Genomic DNA, 22,167 nt, shown 5'->3' on the forward strand with positions numbered 1-22,167 from the left:
TGCTGTGATAAAGGGCATTTAGAAAAGTCTAATCTGAAGCACATTGTTTTACATACTTTGTGGCTTCTTGTTTCAGGATGTCCCCTTCCTGATCCATGCTGGCATGTCTTGTTGTCCATTTTGATCTGCTTCATCTGAAAAACATCCCAAAGAACAACCCACCTCCTGAAACAATAGAAGTGGGAAATCCCAACTCCTAACACCCTCAAGCAAACATGGAAAGAAACAAAGAATTCCCTTACTTCCAAACTGTAACAAAATAAAACCTTCTTTATCTAGATGGATCAAACAAAATTATTTAAGTTAGGTAACTGTGATTGTAACTTGAAAAAATATCAGAAGTGATAGTACACCAAATAAGTCTGCTCTCTACCAGTTTTAGAGATTGCAATTTTACCCTGTATCTGAAAGAAAATTTATTTCTCACCTCCCCTAGTAACCCTGTAGAGCCAAGACAGCTAATGTCTGGATATATTTCCCCTTACGATATTTAATTGTTACATATCACTGAATTATATATTTTATCACTGATTTGTATCTTTTTATCCCATAGGAGGCATCAGTTTACAATGAGAACATTCAGCAGTTTCAGGAAGGCTGCTGCAGGAGATCATGCAGTTTGACTCTCCAATCTCAGAACAAATTCGGAGAGCTGGATTCTTGGATTTTTTAACACACAATTGCTTAAATTAAGCATATTTCATAAATAACCCTCAGGACACAAGAAGCATGGGCTTTTCTGCTACTTGAAAAGCCCAAAAAACTTTGCAAATCATAACTCAATTTCAGGTATGGGCTTTACAAGTCTCAAAAGTTTTCAGGATCATTAGAGTTGTGATCTTATCTAGGCTTTTGTTTTGTTTTTGTTGGTTGCTTTGGTTTTTTTTGTTTGGTTAGTTTTTGGTTTTTGTTTGTTTTGGTTTGGTTTTTTTTCCCTTTTCCCCCTCTTTCCCCTGTGGTGGATAAGTCAGGTTTTGCCCTGACAGGTTTGTTAGTTCACCCTGGACAGCCACCAGTACTAGTCAAATAGCAGGTTTTCTGCAGCACTGCATTTGAAAGCCTTCCTTCCTCTGGTTTCTTTTTAGCTACAATATTACAGAAATGGAAACAAAAATTGTTTCCAAAATAGAAGGTTAAATGCTGATTGAAATACAAGGGGTTTGAGCAAAGTGCCAATACCTATGGTTTTTAACACAGTGCAATCAAAGCGCAGAAACACAAACAGGATGGTATGAGCAGCTACAAAGATGGACAACTGGCACACTACTCTGAAAAGTACAGTGATATGTTCTTGTCTGCCAAGACATGTGTTTGTCCACCAGAAAAAACAGATGGACAGGTAAGAAAAAAACCCCTTCTCTCTGTTAGAATGAGTGTTAGTCTTCCTTATTCTGAGTGGATTTCATTAGCATCTTTACAACTAACGGATTCCTATTTGGAGGTAATAAAAGAGTGCATGAACTTTAAGGAAAACAATCAGTTCTTACACAGGCCTCTCTATTCAGTACAAGTATGGAAGACTATGAAAATATTGAGGGGCATTTTTTAAGGAAAAAACATTTCTCCCAGATCAAGAGAGAGGTAATTCAAGTTGAAGACATCTCCCAGACAGAAAAATCAAGTTAGACTTGTTACACAAGTCACATACTCCAATCTATTTATGTAATAAGATTTTGTCTACTTTGGCCTTTCAAAACTTCTCTGCAAGCACACACTTACCTAATGCTCTTGACTCCTCTTGATGGTGTTCTGATAGCTGCACTTGAAGAAGACAACCACAGGAAAAAACAGAGCTGCTGTCATCTGGGGCAGCATTAGCAACTCAGCACTAGAACAAGAGACAGAACTTAGCCATGCTATCTTTAATAGTTTAGCCACAACAAAGTTTTAAAGCTAATACACATGAGATAAAGAGCAGCACTGCTCTGAGTAGTGAATCAAGCATAAATTCCCTCTTCATAACCTTAAGGGATACTTAATGTAACCCTTGCTAGGGTTTAAAGGAACTATTTGGGAAGGGAATCAGGACAGTACAATGATCATGCTCTGGTTTCTGACAGCTCTGCTCTCCCCAGGACAGGTAACAAGGCCACTTGCATTCCTCTCCAGCTACAGGGAGAACACCAACAACAGAACACCAACTTGGCACTTCACTCCTCAGCATTATTCGACCAGTCAACCTTTTTCTTCAGAGATTATTAATCTGTTTAAACAAATGTCTCAACACTGAAAATAACGTGAGCTAGCAAAAACATTGAAAGATTTATCAGATATCCACACTCAAGCTAGTCATGCCATACAGAAAAAATTAAAGATGTTCCACTGGTTTTTTCCTTCAGGGAAAATTCTGTTACAAGGCTTTAGGGATCTGAAGACTGCAAAAATTAACGACATGTAGCTTTTCTAGAATGTTAAAGAGTCCAGAATTTCCTTCTCAAGAATCTGAAATGTTAGACATGGAATCTGGCTTGTGTTTTGGTGTAAATTAATGTAGTCAGATATTAACATAACCACTACTTACTAGAGACAGGCTGTATACAATGCTGCAACAGACCGCAGCTGCAGTAGGCAAGATTGCATTCTGGTTACTGGTTTTCAACATGTTAAAAAAAAATCACTCTCTTTGTGAGTGAATAGGCTCTTCCTAAGATACAGCAGGGGATCCAGGTGGGTGAAGGATAACTCCTGAGAATTTTAAGAAATTCTTGTTCAAGTAAAGGCATTACAGATTGATTTGCTACTTTAAAATGTTTTTTTTTGGTCAACAGTCAGTTTAAAAATGCCTATTTTAACCAACCAGCCAGCCAGCCAACTAACTAACTGAGCACAAAAGATGAAAAATCCTTTCAAAAACCATTTAACACCCAACAATTATTCTTCATTTTCACTTTGCATTGATTCTCTGCAGAAGAACAAGAATACACTGGTAATGACAGGGGCTCCAGGAATGCCCTGAGATGCCACTGGGATACCGAGACATTGTACCTTGGACCAAGATGAAGTACTGGAGACCTGCAAAGGCACTTCTACAACACAGGAAAATCTCTTCAAGTAATTAATCTCAAAACCTGTGATTTTATGTTCTTTATGCTGCTGGGGTTAAACAAAGAAACAGACCCTGCAAAACTAAGCCTTGTTAAGAGGCACAAGTATTTGATCAGCATTCTCTGACATGTTTATGAAAAAAGATCTGCATCAGGAATTATCAAAAGGAAAATAACACAACACAGAGATATCACTTCAGCTGAAGTCAGGAAGAAACCCATGGAAGTTCTTTTACATGGGCACATCTATCTAAGCATGTGAATATCAATCTATTATTTCTCCGAGACTTATATACTTCATTAAGTAACATTTAGACACATCATTGGTGAACAGAGATTTTTCTTACACTAAGGTAAAATAAAGATACACACTTAAAATTGTAGTATGAAATGGTTACTATATAATCTGAAATATTAATACCAGGCCCCAGAATTTCTGCAGTGAAAAGCAATACTAAATTTTAATGTACTCGTGTCTTTAATAAAATATGTTTATTGTGTATCTTTTCTTCTGCTTACCCCAGAAAAGCATGTTAGCTGTGTTTGGTTTTCATTAGTTAACTTTACTGGATGTGGTTACACTCAGTCCAGTTCTCCACACCCACATAACTGCAGGTTTTGTACAGTAAAATTATTAACACCTAAAAAAACCCAACTTGTAAATAAAGTAGGAGTTGGGTGCAAGCCTTACCTGCAGTAGCATGGCTCAAAGTACTTTTTCAGCACCTTAAAACCAGAGAATAGCACTATCTGTCAAGTTAGAAGCATACCTTTTACAGGAATGCCAGCCACTGAATATCCAAACTTCTAAAAATGTTTGAACTTATTATCTATTTCTTTCTGCATTGTAACATGGTTCACTTAGTCCTCACCATGTGGACACCAACTGATTTGAGGTAATACATATGGCAGACATCCCACATTGATGTCTGCGTTAAAAATGGCAAAGATATTAGTATCAAATGTAAACCAGCTTGAGTTTATATATATGATCTATTCTTGAGATAATCTACTAAAGGGGAATCTGACTCTCAAGAGCATATCTGAATAATTTTCAAGCTTTAATTCCAATCCAGAAAAATAAGCATATTTACAAAGTAGGAAGAATGACTCCCAGCCTATGTTTTCTCCCTGTCATTAGTAAAAGCATTCATATGAATTCACTTGATTTTTCAGCAAATTGTTTTCTCTTAGAAAAAAAAGCAAATTCAAAAACAAGTAATAGGAGATGAATGATGGGGACACTATAATGAATATTACTAATTCAGGAATCACAGCCCCAAAGAGGTTGATAATTTTCACTCCTTTCAATTTAATTCCACTTCCTTCTGGAAAGCAGCTGTTTACTTATCACTTACCCATGTCTAGAAAATAATCCTTTTGTCCTTTCTAAAGCCTGTCTGTGTCCAGAGAAACAATTAAATATCTGTGGTAAATTTGTTCAAGGAGTCTCAGTCTTATAATCTCTTATGGAGACCAAACTCCTCAGGAGTGTAAAATCAGACCTTACCAGTTGATTATGAATATTCACATCACAGTGGCAGCTACTACTGTAGTTCATGCCATCTCAGTCTATAACTTTTATAAATGTTGACAATGAATTAATATTAAATCGATACAAGTCACAATCTTATCGGTTATGTAGATTTTCTGATCAATTTCACAATTGGCAATTATTCAACAGTATTACTTGATTTATCTCCACATCTAGACGAGAGACTGTCACTGAAGCTATGTATTTTTACAAAGATGTCAGGCAAAGCTTTTCAGCTAAAATACTCTTAATAGCTATTGCATTCCTGTCAAGGCTATAAAAATCACAACAATTTTCAGCAAGCAGTGCTTTTATTTTAAGGCAACATTTCTGCCACTCAAAACTATAACACTGTTTTGTAGATTACAGAGTTTTGTATAATCATGCTGTTTTTCCCTTGTTCAAGTGCTGCAAAGGAATATATCAAGTCCAATACTCCTAAAATACTGTTTTGCTCAACTAATGATGTGTCACAGTTTCCATGTAACTTGTTGCCACCTGGTCTAGTGGAAGGTGGCCCTGCCCATGACAAGGGGGTTGGAACTAGATGGTCTTTAAGGTCCTTCCCAACCCAAACTATCCTGTGATACTATTCCACAATTCATATAACTCTTTTCAAAATTACCGAAATCTGAGTCAGCAGTTGCTGCACATACAGGTTCAGAAATTCTGGAAATTAGGTCTCAGTACATCACTTAGATTGAAATTGCCCTTATACTGTGACTCCCAAGGAGGAGCAGAACCTTGTAATGAAGCAGCATTCTGATGCACTGAAATAACAGGACATATACATGTATGACTTCAAGATCAGAAGAATAAAAAAGCACAGAGTACCTGGTTTATATTTGACATAGGTTTTTCTTTGCCTTATAAGAATTTTAGCTCCAGTGCTTAAGTTTTCCAAGTTGTAAAGGTAATACAATTCACAAGTCTGCACACATTAGTGCCCTTGATGTAGTTTCTGTTGTCGCTGGGGCACAGAATGGTCCCTGGAGAAACACTTTCACAAAAGTTTTTCAACTAGTCGTTCAAATTGCAATGAATTTAAACATTCTACACAAAACAAAGACTGATTCATATTTATTTATCTATCTGTTCACCTATAGTTATAACAGAAATATAAAACCAGATTAAAGGACAGGTTACAGAACATGAAGATGTTGAGTTCCTATAATGTAACTTAACCAAAACTATGTTTTATTTGATCTAAATTACAATGGTGCCAAGTGAACCACAGGTTAAACAGTTCATCCATGCATTTCCAGTCTTTCAAAATTAATTGGGTGACAAATCGTTGTATTATTGAGCTCTAATTGCTTTAAAAAGCATGTAATAGATCAGCTGCAAAACCAAAGACATATTACCATGGTACTGCTTGAACTTCTGAAAAGCAAATTCAAAACAGTTGCTTCACATTTTGGCTCACCTGACAGAAATTTGTTCCTCAACTCAAATATTTCTTTGACTTGAAGCTTATGGTGAAATTTTTTAAATTTCCACTTCAAATATACACTATCAAATTGTTCAACATCATGCTTTGTTTGATTTCCCTGACTAAGTAATGAGTATTTTAAAGCAAATAGTATTATAAAAGGTAGCAATTGTTAAATAATTTACCTTTTGGCCCCTCAATACATAATTTTTTCGTTTTTGTTTGCTTCCAAAATAGAGACAGCAACTTGAAAAAGCATTAATTTTCTATTTATGGCACTACTTAAATCCTGAGGTAGTGAAAATTTTCACCAACTTCAACAAAAAATCCACATAAGGAAATAAGCTGAAACTTTGGAATCACCTAATTTATTGCATGAAAATTCAAAGCAATGGAATGTAAAACATCATTCAATTAATCTATTGCCACAAAGGAGATGTATATTAGATTCTGGACTAAGCTGATGCTTACCTTCTTGGTCTCTGTCCTTTTTGAACAACTGCCTCTAGTAGAAAATGAAATGACAAAACAAAAGACCAACCACGTGTTTTTCTTTACAGTAGACTATCAGAATTTGTCTGAAGAGACATTGAACAAACAGAACATCATTTTTCTTTTCTTTTAAAGAAGTCTTGGGACAGTACATTTTTACTTCACCTCAGTTACCAAAACAATAATTAATATTGATTTAAACAAAAAGAAAATCAAACAAACAAAAAGAAAGGAAACCAATGAGGACTTTAATAGAGTTTCCTACAAGTTCTTGAGGTGGACTCCTTCTCTGGGGTCTCTATCACTATTAGGAGTCATCTATACAACAAAACACTGATATACAGCTCATGATCTACCTGATTATGCAAACACCCACAGTTTGTTCTTACATCCTACTGAGATCACTTTACCAGTTATTTCACACCTTGCATACAACAGTCACCTTGACCCACCCCTTGGATAATAGGAGTTAAAAAACTTACCTGGGAGAGAACAGCCAGGATACAGCCCCTCCTGATTCACTGAGCCACTGTTTGGAATTCAAGGAGAACAAGCTGGAACAAGACAGCTCTAGAAGCAGAGTGAAGCTGTAAGCCATGCAGCCCCTTTTCCTCTGTTTAGTGGATGTCAAACTGTGTAATTAGGAAAGATTATTTGACATTATAGGACTGTACAATGGTGAAGTTCTTCAGCAGGAGAAGCAGCAACAGTATCTAGAATTGTACATCCTAGAAAGGAGTGTGAATTCCAGGAGATGTATTGCACTTTCACAAGTATCTAACATAAAAACACTCTACAGTAGCTACAAAACCCCACATTTTTCCTCAACTGTACCTACAGCATGACTTCCATAACTACATAAAATCAAAGTACAAAATTTGAATGTAGAAGCTGGAATAAAAAAAGCTTAAAATTTGACACATCATAGAAATTATGCCCAGTGCAGTAAGTACCATCCTTAACCTACTTTGCCCTTCAGAATGTGCAGTATTTATTATAATTCTAACTTACTCCACTGGGTGGATTGCTCCTTTTATACCCACTAAGCACGATCAAATCAGTGCAATAGAAGAACTGCTGATGCATGAAATGATGGGTCAATGTAACCTTGTCGTGGAGTAATATCCCCGCAAATCACAGCAAACAAATAAAACAATTCATTTTATTTGCTGCAGGTATTAGGCAAGGCATAAATTATCAAAATTTGAAACAGGAACATTTTAACAGCAAATATAATATATTGCTCCATACTACTATACAAAGACCTCATTTAAATAACACCTTAACACACAACATGGGGAAAAAGCTTTTACAAATGAAGGGTGGTTTTAGTCACACTACCATCTACCAGTGGACTTTCCCAAATCACTATAACCAATGGTCTTCCACTGCAGGTCTTCCTGCAGTGAAGCTTTCTAAGAACTTTTGTCATCAGGTGTCTTTCTTTTCATGCCTTGTCAGTTATGGATGTCTCTGGAGTAAGTTCATCGAAACAACTGGCAAGCACATTTAGCATAATTTTTACATATAAAAGTTCTATTATTTGCTATTTTTTATTTTTCATTTTAGTTCATTTACCAAAATAAAGTTAGCATTGTATTCTTGAAGTTATCATGCACTTAAAAAGAATTTTGTCTATGAGATGATTCATAATTGTATAAGAAAATACTTTGGAAGGCAAGTGTAAAGGTGGCAAAATTGAACTACCACCCCAGTGGTCACATGCTAAGATAACATCCTATAAACCATATTGGAAGCATTAATGCATTATATTATTCTTAACAGCATAAGATGTTCCATATGGACCTCTGATATGCAGTGCTATTAATAAAAAAAATCTTAAAAAAACCTCTTTTAGAATAAACTACATACGTGTTTGTGTAAGCATACACACACATTTATAGAGGTTATGGTTGATAAATTCAACTTACAGGAGCTTACAAGGCTGGTGTTGTGTAATTCCCAGAGTACATGCTCATAATGGTTTTATGTAGCAACAGTGAAACGTAATATAAACAAAATTTAAATGGTATTTAAACTGGAGACTCCAATCTTGAAGGGTTTGTTATATGTGACAACTGTATAGAGAACAAATTACATATACTACTGAGAATCTGATGTATGCTGAACTTTTAAGGTGAGTGGGTTATATTTTCTTTCCTAAAATATCCTCAGTAAAAGTGTTCAACTTTACAAATGCAGAGAAACTATTTTAAATGCTAGGGATTAGTGAATGGGGGAAAAAATGCATGATTATTTTATGTGAGCCAATAAATTTTTAAAAGGCATGGTTTAACATTAAAAAATAGTGCAAAGTCATTTTAGAGTCTGAAATACTGTATTTATAGTTATACATTTAACATGAGAAGGAGGTGTTGGAATGAAGTCTTGAAAAAATTTCATTTTTAATTTGGGACATGAGTGGGAACACATGTGTTATCATGATAGATATCTCAAGAAGAATATTCTTGTCAGAGCAATTTTCCAGCAAGTGGATATGTCAGCTCATTATAAACCCTACATAATACACTACAATGCCATTATTAGGTTTAAGCAGGGTCTGCCTGGCCGCACAAAAGCCAAGATACAAATATTAATAATATTTATTTATAAACTGATTAAAAAGTCAAAATAAAATCATTAGATACTAAAATGTGTTACTGATGCTATCATAGTAAACACACTTTCCAACATTTTAGTAATAGACCTGGAAATTAGAAACTCTTATTAAAAATACGCCACATTATTTGTAGTCACAGATACTTCATAAGAAGATACAACTGGATTGATCACTTCTGGCATTCCAAACTCCTGAAAAATAAAATCAAACATAAAGAAATAATTTTAAAACAAGTTTCACAACCATATCCACATAAAATCTAATAGAGATCTGAAGGCTCCTATAAACAGAATCAGCTGTTTTTCCTTTAATCTTAGGCTGAAAGGATCTGTGACACAGTAGTCATATGCCAAAAAAAACCTTTCGAACATTAAACAAAAAATCTGCAACTCTTCTGGTCAGTCTTAAGGATACATTTATTTTTTCTATAACATACAAATTAGAAGTTCAGAAGCTCAATAACAAAAAGCAGAATTCCTGAACACACAGTAGTTGTTCATCCCTGAAAACAACAGACCAACCTCTCTCTGCCCTCCTTGCCATTACTGGCATTTATAAATATTTTTCCCTTTGCTGCTCTCTCACTTTGAAGCAGCTAAAGCAGGCTGTATTTTGTTGCTGGGATTTGGCCTCCCCTCACAGAAGGCACACAGCTGTCAGGAAAGCACCATGTTTTATGTTTGAATTTCACTGCGTGGCCAGACCCTGCTCCCTTAAAAGTCAGAGAAAGCTCTTCCTTTAAGTTAATGAGGAGCAGAAAGAGGTCTTGAGTAGCAAGTTTCTACAGTATTGTGTGTATTTATAGAAACCTAGAAAGGTTTGGATTGAAAGGGACATTAAAGATTATCTAGTTCCAAACCCTCTGCCATTAGCAGGGATACTTTCCCCTAGACCAGGTAGTTCAAAGCTCCCTCCACTCTGCCCTTGAACACTTCCATGGATGGGGCATTCACAGCTTCTCTGGGCAACCTGTTCTACTGCCTCACCACCCTCACAGTAAAGAATTTATTCCTAATATCTGATCTAAACCTACTCTTTTTTGGTTTGAACAAATTACTTCTCCTGTCCCTCCTTGGCCTTGCAAGAAGTTCCTCTCCAACTCTCTTGTAGGCCCCTTTGGGTACTGGGAGGTGCTCTAAGGTCTCTCTTGGAGCCTTCTCTTCTCCAGGCAGAACAGCCCCAACCCTCTAATCCCTTGCTCATAGGAGAGATGCTCCAGCCCTGTGATCATCTTTGTGGCCTCCTCTGAATTCGCTCCAAAGGTTCACTTCATTCTTATGCTGGGGGCCCACAGCTGGGCACAGTGCTCCAGGTGGGGAGTAGAGGGGATTTCACTGGGGAGAAAGGCCAGGCTGAAAACAGTGCTACTGCCTGAGGAAGTGGCTGAACTTCAATTGCCTCATAAACACCCCAGATGTGATCCTACTTACTCTTCTGGCCACTGAAATAACCGTGGCAGCACTGCACAGGTGATTAGTAGACTTCTTTGTGCAACTCTGCCTATACCTAAGAGTTGATCCAAGAGCTGGAAGCACCACCACAAGCAGTAGAAGCAGCTGCTTCTACCCTTGCCTTATTCTCACCTGCTTTTATTTTTCATAACTTGGGTACTGATGAGACTCAGTGTTTCCTCCTGCTCCTCCAGGTAGGTTATTTTACAGTCAGCTCATACTAGCTAGATCTGGTCAAAAGACACATGGCACAGGCTAATTCAAGAGTAGGAATAAAACAGTCAGATGAAGGGAAGGAAAAAGAAGACCAGTAATTATTTAAACTCAACTAAGTAGCACAGAGTCCAAACACTTGACCACGCCTCTTGCAATAAATATCCATAATCTGAAGCATTCAGGAAACTCGACAGCTCTTGTACATTGGATTGGGAAAATATGTGTCAGACAAAAATACTGTGTTACAAAATTTAGTCTGGGAAAAATAAAGTATCAGAAGGGCTATCACCTTTCAGATGTTACCATCTTAAAGACTTGCAGCTTTTTGTATGATGTAATAAAGAGAAAAAAAATAGAAGTCAAGACTGCTTGTGTAATGAGTGTTTTATATTTTAAATTAAATCAGCTTTCATGTTATACAGGTATGTAACAAAAAACCCTGCAAAGCCAAAACCCTTATACTTGAACTCATTCCTTTAACTACAAAGTTGTCCACTAATGACAGAAAACCTTCTCTGGACTTCACATAACCTGCTTCAGGGACAGGGACGTTTTATAGCCCAGGGAAAAGCTGTGAGGACAGAGCTCTGTGTGGTAATGCTGTTCCACATCTGACCCACAGAAAAAATGAACTATAACAATGCCAAAGCTTATCCCACTGCAGTGAAAGATGAACAAGCCACTTTACAGAAACAAAAGCTAGGAGTGTTGAGGGCTACGTGTATTTGAAACAAAACAGAAGAAAAATCAAACGAAAACCAACCTATCAACCAAACAAAACCGACCCCCCAAAACAAACAAAAACAAACAAAAAAAAACCCAAAAAACAAACCCAACCAAGCACCAAAGAAAACAAAAACCAGCACGCCCAAAGCCACTATACCAAAAACGTTAGGTACCCTGGGCCTACGACTCTGAAATAATTTCCAACTTGCCGCAAAAAAAAAAAGTCAGAAATATGTCCAAAGTTCCCAGCAGGTTTACTCCCTCAAGTGCCCTCAGCCGACACATGTCCAGAGTGGAACAGCGCCCGCCCGGCCCCGGGGGACCACAGCCTGCGGCACCGGCACTGGCACCGGCACCAGCACCAGCACCAGCATCAGCACCAGCACCAGCATCAGCACCAGCACCAGCACCAGCATCAGCATCAGCATCAGCACCAGCACCAGCACCAGCACCAGTATCAGCACCAGCACCAGCACCAGCACCAGCACCAGCACCAGCATCAGCATCAGCACCAGCATCAGCACCAGCACCAGCATCAGCATCAGCACCAGCACCAGCATCAGCATCAGCACCAGCATCAGCATCAGCACCAGCATCAGCACCAGCACCAGCATCAGCATCAGCACCAGCACCAGCACCAGCACCAGCATCAGCACCAGCATCAGCACCAGCACCAGCACCAGCATCAGCACCAGCACCAGCACCAGCACCAGTATCAGCACCAGCACCAGCATCAGCACCAGCATCAGCACCAGTATCAGCACCAGCACCAGCACCGGGGCCCCCACAGCACGGCCGTCCCGGGCACTGCCCGCCGGCTCCTGCCGCTGTCCCGGCCCCGTCCCGCCGGGATCTCCGCAGCGGGGCCGGCAGGGAGGGCCGGGGTGTCCCGCGGCCGCTCCGGGCGGGAAGGGCCGGCTGGGTCTGGGGTCACAGGGGCGGCCCCAGAGCCCGCTGGGCTGAGCGCCGGGGGAGCGCTGTGAGAGGGGAGGAGCGCGATACCTGTGGGTGGGAACAGCCTGGAGAATGGGGTTCTGTGCCGTCCCTCAGTTTTAAGGGGCATTCAGGCAACACTGAAACGGTTATAAAGCCATCATGGCTGCTCAAACAACTCTCAAAGGATGTTGAGACTCACCAAGTGTAAATCCAGTCATAACGGGGTGAGACAAATATGTGACGGATCGGCCAATCTGTCACTATTAAACACAACAAACAAAATGAGATTCCAGCTCAGGAAGTTTCTGAAGCACTGTTCCCCAGAAGCTGAGAGGCTGTGCCAAGGGAAATATCTGTTTTATATGTGCCTTGTTTTTAATCCATTTTCCATAGCATCTGTTACTGGAAAACAGGCTCCTAGGTTAAACAGACCTTTGGTCTGGCCCTTGATACTTGTGCATCTCCATTATGTTTTCTTTTTTTTTTTCATTTCCCCTGAGAAAACCATTTCAAACATCTCCATTCCTGCTTGCCAAAGGATGCTGAATGTACCAGGGGCTCTTCCTGCATTCTGGGACTCTCTAATGATTATGTGGTTGGCTCCAGGGACATGTGCAGTTCTGCAGTTTCCTTATGGCCTTACACACATTCTTCCCCCAAAGGCATCAAAATGATTTTAAACAGATGTAGTGGGATACTGTTAGGCCTTCCCTGAGAGCATTACATCCGAGTGGGCAAAATACTCTGATCCCAGAAATATGAATCAGGTCCCCCCCCTCCCCCAAGCAAGAAGATAGGAAAGGAAAAAGCTGAGACTTGGTGGAGAGGTACTATTAAGAATCTAATTACTGATGCCTGAGAGCTGAAGGTGGGAAGATATGATCTCAACCACACTCATCTGTTGTCACGAAAACTTAGGGGCATTAGCTGTGTAATCTGACATGACACCTATCTCTGGGCAGGTCTTCAGGGCTGATTCAATCATTTAGTGAACCTTTTTGGCTGAAGTGCTCCTTATTGCAGTCTAGTTTGAAGTGAATTTGTAATGAAAGAATTCTAAATAAATAAGAATTCTAAATAAATTCTACAAATAAATCCTAAAGAATTTATTTGTAGAATTCATATTGTAAAAATCCTTGATAGTCATCATTATTATAGCTCTAAATGCATCTGACAGGCATTAGTGATATATTCAGATTATTTCATTAAGATTAATAGAGGATTGGCTTTCTGATCAGCAAATAAAAAGATGTTGCACCTTTCTAAAAACAAGTACTCCTTTGCATCAGCCAAACTACTAAAGAAAAATATTTTCCTTTTAAAAATTCTTATTCTAAGACCAGATTGTAACTGGTGCATAAGAAACCTCTATACATGGAGAAGGAGAAGAGAAGGTCAGGTCAGTCATAGTTTGTCTCTGACTGACGTAAGACTTCATGGCTTAACCAATGAGAAAAACATCTCCTGCAGGCAAGAACTCAGATGAGGCTATTTTATGCTTTTGATTTACCTTTCTGAATAAATGATGATAGAGAAAAGTGGCTATCACTACAAAAAAGTGCTGTGGAATCAGCAGCAAGTCAAGAAATTTGGCTGCTTTGATTGAGGTTATCACATGGCATTGAGCATTGAGATGGCAGGAACTCGGTCATTTCTGCAGCAAGATTTCATGAGAGACTGTGCTCAATGCTTTTGAGATCAAGAGCAAAACATTCAGGATGTATTAAGGATAGTACATTAAAAAGTCTAGTAATTTTAAAGGTGTGAGACACACCTGTAATTGGAGGCAATCTTGGTTGAATCACTGGATCTTAGATTTTGTTCTAAAAAATGTGCCTTGTATGCTGGGCTTTTCTTTTACACCTTTTAAATAGGAAAGAATGTTTTCTGAACTGGTAGAAGCTCTGCTGTAATCTGGTAGTCTGGCCTTGGGAGCAGGGTAAGGACTGTAGCCACCCAAGAAGGACTTGTGCAGAGAGGAACAAGTCCTTACCCAGAGGCAACGGGTAATTGCAGAAGTTCCAGTGAAGGGTAAAGCTCCTGTTGTCAAAGGACCCAGTCCAGCCAGCTCAGGGAAAACTGTCATGTCCCAGTGCCTCACACCTGCTCTGGGGTGGCTGTGCCCCTGTAGGGCACACAAATACTGCAGCTGTTTCTGAACCTTGTGCAGAGAAAGTAAATTCCATGGGTTCACACTCTATACTGTCTTGCAGATCTGTACAAGAACCATGGGGAATCTAAACCTACATCATCATTCTAATTGTTTTTACCATCATCTAAGTTTTTAATCTTTGATAGTGTGTGTATCTTAATTAGGAGCTGGTTCTCAAGTGTATTGAAAAGCAACCAAACAAACCAAATAATTGTGTAATTCTAATACATCATTCTGGGTATTCAAAACATCTAATTGCTGTAGCTAATTAAAAACAGGCTTGAACTTACCCTCCTCCTTGTCCTTTCTTGAACATGCTCACTAAGTGTCAGAAGTTCTAACATCTAGATCAGAATCTAGACCTCAGTGTTATTTCTGACACTTGACACCTATTTTAAATTAAGTCTAGGATGAATGAATGCATATAATAAAAAGACAAAGGAAATTCTAATGTACTTAGGCACTTTATAAGGAATTATTTTAATGTAACATATTATTCTGCTTTACTGGCTGTTTAATATTTAATATTTCTTAGCAGATTAAAACTGTGGTTCTAATGAGAAAAATAATTGAATGATAAATCTAGAAGGCAATTCCCACATTTAAGTCTCAGTGATTCCAGTATTTTGCAATCACTTTATTTAGCTTAGTAAACTTTCATCTTCAAGTGTAATGAGGCACAATGATTTGAAGTTTTGTGGACAGGGGAGAGAGCAAATGCCATTAATGCAATGTAACATCTGCATAGTGGAACATCCTGCAGAAAACTTTGGGGTTGTACCACAAATTCTCCTGAGTCGTGTAAGGAAACTGGGGAAAGTGAAGCAGCTAGAGGCTTCTAAAAAATTCTTGGGTCTTATGCTTCCTCCTTTGATATAGGATGTGAAGAGAACTAAGGCCCCTTACAAGTGTTGATAGTTGTGAAGGCAATAAAGGTGGCCCACAAAAAAGAAAGGTTGTCTGTCTACTTTGTTTTCTCCCTCACTCTCCTCCTTGACAGAAGCATAATGATCTTCAGATCCATGAAGATCTTCTTCCCCCTCTTGTGGGAAAAAAAACCCAACAACTTTTAACAAGCCCTTCCTCTTATGAGAAAAAACATTTCCCTGTAGACTACCAGAATATGCTGAATATGTTTAGTGTTGCTCTTTGTACATTCACGATCCCACTGGGGTAGCAGAGTTACAGTTCCAGTGTTCACATGCAGTTTTCCAATGGTACAGAGAACAGACTTTCCCTAAAAAGATTGCTCACGGTTTGCTCTCTCTAACCTAAGTATTCTACCACCAAACAGAGCTTTGATTACAGTATTTTGCAAGTAGCTTCTCAGTGTCATTATACAATTTATTTAAGCATTTTATTAAGAAGCTCAGACATAGCCTTAGGCCTCATGTAGGCACATAAGAAGATTTGGTTAATATTTTGGAAAATATAAAAGTGTAATCTTTGCCTCCTTAAAACTCTTTCAGTTCTTTCAGAGCAAATTAATAGCAAGAAGTCAGTGGAGCCACACTGATGAAGGGTCAGGTAATGCTGTGAAGAATGGGCTTCCCATATTAGGCTACTAAAGTGCACAAGCAATGTTTTAGAACTTGTAAAGCAAGCAGATGTCAAGTGTTTGGCTGTTCTTTGCAGAATTAAACAAGAGCAAAGCACCACCACTATTCCTACTTAGAATAAAAGCTAATTATTTAGATGTTTTCATATTCCTTTGGGATTAACATATGATAGCTGAGACCACCTGACATTCTCAGGCTGTGTTATCTTTCCTGCCTAGTCTTTAATGAGTGAACAGTGTGCATTTTCCTTTCTCTTCTTCACATGTGGATTCTAGACCTGTGGAGAGCTGTCTGAAATAGGAGTGAATGTGGCAATGTGACTGACATCTCCTTTCCATACAGATGAGAGATCTGCATGTGGAGATCACAGGCACACCATCTGATCCTGACAAAAGCATGTGGGATATGACCCCAAGTGAAGATATGGGCTTTGGCTAATAAAATTTCTTTTAACCTGCTTTATAATTAGAGCCTCTTTTGAAAGTGTGCTCTGTGATATCTGGTTCTTATTAAAAAGCAAAATGAAAAGTGTTTTTGAGTAGTATACAGGGTAATACTGGAACATTGCTCAAACAGACAGTACTGTTATAAAAACAAGGACTTACAGATAATAGGAATATATTGTTTTTGCAGACAACACTACCTTTTAAAAATGCAAAAACATAGGTACACACTACTGTTTCTGATAAAGATATTGACTTTGATATTTGCTAACAGACACATTTAAGTTGTGAAAAATATCAATTTATGGCATTTGAATATAAGTTTTCATTTTGAGTATGAGTATCCTACAAAAAAAGTGGCTTTCTTTTTCATTTTCCCCCTTATGGTTCATCATTCTTCCATACTAAATGCTATGGTGATGTAATACTCAGTTCAGGACATGTCAGTCACTGTCATGGTAAATGCCTATAATTCTGTGGCAACAGAAAATTAAAAATGTAAAAAATATTGCACTTTATCATGACACAGGTTGACAGAAAGGGCAAATTAGGATGTTGTCTAAAGTGAGTTACTTGCTCATTACTGGCATCAATGGCCATGACCAATACTCCAGAGAAGGCAGATTGAGATTAACTGCCTTGGCACAAGGCCCCTTTAAAAGTGCCTTGATAACTATGTGCACAGAGATATAAATTTGCCCTATTTATGAACTCCTGAGTGGTCTGCTAAATTCATTGAATATCACTGAACATTAAAAGGTATATTTTGTCTAAGAGTTTCAAGACAGGAGCACTGTAGAATCTGAATTTATGCAGACACTCTGTACAAGGCCTCTGCACCTTTAAAGAGTGCACTGAAACTGTTCAGTGAATAGCAACTCAGTTCATACCTCAGGACAAACTTGCCAGTTGTTCAGAAGGTCTTGGCCACTAACTTTAGTACATTGCAGGACAGGATTTACTCCACACCCACCTGAAGAGGAGATGGGAGACCTACATATCTACATGTCCCTGTGTGCCCTTGAATGGACATCCAGAACCTCACTGAGGAGCACAGGCTTTGTGCACAGCCCCACGTTGGCTCCTGCTGACATGGCTAAGCAATGATGTAACCACCAGGCCTGGCGCAGGGACACGATGGAATTTCGTGTGTCCTTAAGTAAACGTGTAACACAAAAGATATTAAGAGATGTTGAGAAGAAAAACAGCCCTGGTGTTCTCCAGGTTAAAAGCCAAATCTCACTATCCATAATCTCCTACTGACTTGTCACAGTCAGAAGGTCAAAATACATGTTTGTTTTCTTTGATTTTCATTATCCATACTGAAACACCTACATGACTTCAAATCAGCTTGGAGTAAATATTAACAGGGAATAAAAACCCATGAAGTTATTTAAAAGACTTTTTGAATTACAGGCACTTCTGCTTTCTCTGGTCAAGACTATCCCTTCAGTCAGGCTAGGGCCTTGGATCCTTCTTCTCTGTGCTGCATATTAACACTTACCTGACAAGGGTGAGCCTTGCTGGGTGCTGCACATTTCAAGCTCCTCAGTGGCTTGGACAATATTTAAATACAAAGTTATTGAAGATACCTGTTAGACGATCCCTTTGAAGGAAAGCTCAGTAGTCTTGAAGGTTTAGGGATCCTCTTTGGTAGTTTGGCAGGAAAATCTAATAGGTCTTTGACCTGGTTGTATCATATGCTAGAGAGGCAGACCCCACATCTTTACCACAGGATTCACAAGAATGTCATAAAAAGTGTGAAATAATTCCAAAAACTGTAACAGAGGTAAAACAAAGTTCTATGCAAACTATAAAATCTGACAAGCTGGACATTGTAATTTTGTTTCTTACTGCTCAGTATGAGAACAGGCTGTCAAGATCCATGAAATATTTTGAAACTTATTTAAAAGTGCCTCAGTAACCATGCAGCTACTTGCACAGAGATACAAATTTGCCCTATTTATGAATTTCCGAGTGGTCTCCTGAGTAATTGAATATCACTGAACAGTAAAAGGTGTCTTTCATCTAAGAGTTTCAAGACAGCAGCATATTATATTCCCTATTTCTTCAGAATTCAGGACTAATACTAGATATGTGAATTTACAAAGTGAAATAGTTAAGTTGTAGTTACTTTAAAATGCAGTCTATCGAAATCTGCAAGTAACTGAAGAATAAATATTTCTTTTAAAAATTTCACCCTTGATTTAATATGGAAAGAAGAATTACACTATGATAGTTTTAGGAAGTCCATCTCCCAATATAGCTTAAAAAACTCTTTAGCTTACTTTTTCTGTAATAGTACTTGAGGAGGTAGGAAACATAATTTTATACATTTGTTGGGTTGTTGCAATGAAGATCTGGCTTTTGATCAGTTGGACCAAAAGGGCAACCCTGCAACCTTGTCCCAGGTGAAAGTCTTCTGCTATTGACCTTTGACTAAAAATAACTTGATTACCAACACATTAAAAAACCCCAAACTATCTGAAGAACAAAGTTGATTAGTTGTGGATTTTTTAATGTTCTCTGCTTAAAGAATCTCAAGTTTTTTAATGATATCCCATTTTTTGGTTGAGATAAATTTATTTGAATTAAATACCAGATGAACTGGTTTATACGATATGTCTATTATATCAATGACATTTAAGTTTTAAAATTAGGAAATGAATTGACCTTGAGCAGCATATGTACTCAAAATTTATAATTAAGAGGAATATTAATAATTTAATTTTATAAAAGGAGCAGCTGTTCTAGTTGATTGGAAACAGTTAAAGTATAAAATGTATTTTGTGAATGCAAAATTAAAAGTTAATTTTATTATGGTGTGCAATTTGGCAACTAGAAATAAATTCTTGAGATGTAAGCAATATATTTTTGTAATGCTCTACCTATACATCAGAAAGGTCACATGTATATTTAAATGCCATATTACTAAAAAAGTTTAATGATTTCAATTGAAAAGCTATCAGATGATTTAGCTATTTACAGATGAGTATGAAACAGCTATGATGCATCTATATTTCCTTTTCCCAATGAACTATTTAAAGGCTTTACAGAGAAATAGTTTAAATGTTTTTATATTATAAACTGTTAGTTTCACTTACCTAAGTAAGTCTCCTAAGTCTCTAATTTTCTGCCTCTGTGTGTGTGTGCTATTCTTAGAGATTAAGATTTTCATTAACATTTGATGCTATGGGTTTTCACTTAAATACATTTCTCTCTCATGACAGGCTTTTCACTAATTTTGACTGCATATTTTTTAACCTGTGTGTTTTCAAGCTTTAATGTAGTCATTACACACGTATATATAAAATGTGCATAGGCTACAACATGACACTAAGAACCCAAAATAGCCTGCTAGAGCCAGACTAGATGCCTGGCAAATTCAGCATGCCTTCAAACTGAAGAAAAATCTTTCCATAATGGTCCAGCTTAGAAATCAGCACATCCACCATCATCGGGCGAATTCTGCCGGTTCCATCTGCCCCAAGAGGAACCCAGGGGCCTCTGGCTCTCAGTCAGGCTAAACCTGCACCAGAAACCCCGGCTGCAGCTGCAGCTCATGCCAAGGCTTGGCATTGAGGGGGGAATGGCCATCGCCACGTGAGAATGATTCTATCCTGTAACAGACCTTTTGTACTTTGAGATACTGTTGTTTCTCCTGTACTGCTTCCAACAAAAGCATTTTCCACTACTCTCCATTTTAAGTAGTTTTGATCCATACACAGAATTGAATGACTATTTAGTGAAACAAACTCTTTTAAAGAAATCTGAAATTCTCTGACTCTACAGTCATAATGTAACTTAGTATCAAAGAAAGGACTCAGATTGCCACAGTGTGCCATGAAACATTTTAAAAAGCAGCAACATTGTAATTCCTGATGAAAATTTTAAATGCTAGGTCAGTAGTAAACTGGATGCACTTCTGTCTCAAAGACTTTTGTACTAAGGACTTCTGGGTCAGGTCCATCAATTATTTCCTGCCTTGTTGTCACTCAGTCTGGAACACTAAAGATATATTCTACTTAATATCACTCAACCACACACTTCTGACATCTAAATCTTTGGCAAAGGAATGCTAACTTATGAAGCTAAACATATTTCTCTCAGTGTTTTCTATAACACAAGTTTATAGAAGATTCTTCAGTAGAAAAGAAGACAGCTGCTTGATTATTAATTTAGTAAGTTGACCCTAAAAATATGGTGTAGGGAATTAATTCAGAATAATAAATATTAAAATATTTTTAAGGATCTGTACCATGGTAACTCTCTATTAACTTCTCATTATTTCAGATATGAGGATTCTCATGGTATGGTCTCATCTCATTATTTCTCAGGAGAAGAGATTCTTGGCAGTATTTGGCATACATACAAACACATTGGTTTTACATGTCCTGTCACTACAAACATTTATCGAGCTGTGTTTTTTCTTGATTCAGAAGTCCCTGGCAAAGTGTATCTCTCTCTAGCAACAGGATTGTGCCAAAGGTTGCTTGACAACTGCCACCAGAGGATCTCACCTGAAGCTGAACAGTTCCAGATTAGTCCTGGTGAAGTTTTGAAGGCACTTTTTATTTCACTCTCTCATTAGGTTACCAGAAAATAAAGCTGATGTAAAAATATAAGGAGCGAATAACATATTCTCAAATGTTAGAATGCAAAATTTAGCAAATTACTTATCAAGTTGCACAGTTCATTTGCCTACATAGGTTCCAATTAAAAAAAAAAATAGGTATGGAACTCGCTGTAGTAAGAAAGGTTATTATTTTAAAAGAAATATGCCTTAAGTCATACTTATGTGATGCCCAATGAGAGATAAGAAACCCTAAAAGCTGCCATTATATACCAGGTACTTCTAATCACTGTTTTGTGCTAATTATCTTCCCCTCTGCAGGACAGTGACTGCCGTTTTGTTGTATTGGCAGGGTAGCATGTCTCGGCCCCTAAATCCTGCAGTTTTACAGAACGTTAACATTCGGGAATCATGTTTTGGCTCTGCTGCGCCTCAGACAGCTCAGGCTGGGAGTGGCTGTTTGGGGCTGGCCCTGTGGCCTGGACCTCTCTGAGCAGGGGCATCACTAACACTGACTGCTGCCCACTGCTGCACAAATACAGATCTCAGTCTATAAACCTGACCCGTATCCTCATTTCCAGTACTGGCACTACGCATTTCTCTTTTTTATCTCAGCTTCGTGTGCAGGAAACAAAACACTGAAAATAGTTTTAAAAACCCGAACCCAACCCACCAAGCGAACCCAAGGGGCACAGCCGTGCCAAGCAGCTCCCGGGGCTGCAGAGGTGTTTACCATGAGCGGCTCTCGGGTCCCGGTGCGCTGGGCCGGGCTGTGCTGGGCCTGGCTCGGTTCGGCCGCCGGGATGGAGCGGGCCCGGAGCGGGAACGGCGGGAACGATCAAACGAGACAGACGGGCCCGGCCCTGCTGACCCCGGGGGAACGTGTTTATTTCACGCTGCGGTCGCGGGTCGCTTTACAGAAACATCTCATGCTGGACCCCGCGCGGGGTCAAAGACGGAGGGAAACACGTGTATTCAACTATTAAATA

The sequence above is a fragment of the Zosterops lateralis genome (genome assembly GCF_965231275.1).
Source record: "Zosterops lateralis genome assembly, chromosome: 7".
NCBI lineage: Eukaryota > Metazoa > Chordata > Aves > Passeriformes > Zosteropidae > Zosterops > Zosterops lateralis.